Here is a 948-nt window from a genome sequence, read left to right as displayed (position 1 = left end):
AAACTGGCACTTCACGTCTCTCGTGTGATAAATTTTTTGCACATGTAGGAATCGAACACACGACCCCCTGGCACCAAAGCGCACCACCACAACCAACTCACCCTTAGGGATTTGTTGCTCAACTAACGAAAACTATTCGTTTTGATCCCCCTTTTTTTACAATCGCGTTGGTACTAAAAATTACCACGATTTCTCCTCGGGTCAAAGTTACCATGGTATTCGTATGCAAATTATCAGGTCTATGTTGCGTATGTTACCGTGCTATTTACATAGAACTTACCAAGTACTATGTTTCAACAACTACACCCCCTTTCAAAGTTACCACTGTGTTTTGTACACAAGTTATCAGGTCCTCGATGCGTAAAATACCGTGGTACTAACACATAAGTTATCAGGGTAAGTTTACATCAACCTCCCCCTAGTCAAAGTTACCATGGGAGATTGTACACGAGTTAACGGTTCTACAGTTCGTATATTATCATGGTACTTACACCTAAAAACCTGGCTGTATTTCAGTAGCTTTTTCCATAGGTAAAAAATTACCACAATATTTTTGTGTAACTTATCACGCCTATAGCGGGGTCAAAGGGGACCATTTTGTTTGGGCCAACCCACGAGCACATGTGTCCCTCATGACACTAAATATTATGTGACTTTTCCGTGGCATGCCATGTGTTGTGTTCATCCAAGAAGCCCCGCGAGGCGAGTGTATGTCTTTAACAACTTCTTTTCCTTTGGTAAAAAGTTATCATGATGTTTTATATGTAAGTTATCGGTTATGGGTGCTTGTGTTATCATGTTATTTACCATAAAAAATCCCGGGGATATTTTGAACAACTTTTTCCTGGGCCAAAAAGTTATTATAGTGATTCTAGGTAACCTATCAAGCCCGCCGTGCTTAAAATATCATGCTATTTACACAAAATTTATCAGGGGTATGTTTCAGCA

This window comes from Triticum dicoccoides, chromosome 3A, assembly GCF_002162155.2.
Source record: "Triticum dicoccoides isolate Atlit2015 ecotype Zavitan chromosome 3A, WEW_v2.0, whole genome shotgun sequence".
Lineage (NCBI taxonomy): Eukaryota > Viridiplantae > Streptophyta > Magnoliopsida > Poales > Poaceae > Triticum > Triticum dicoccoides.
This window is presented reverse-complemented; position numbering follows the sequence as displayed.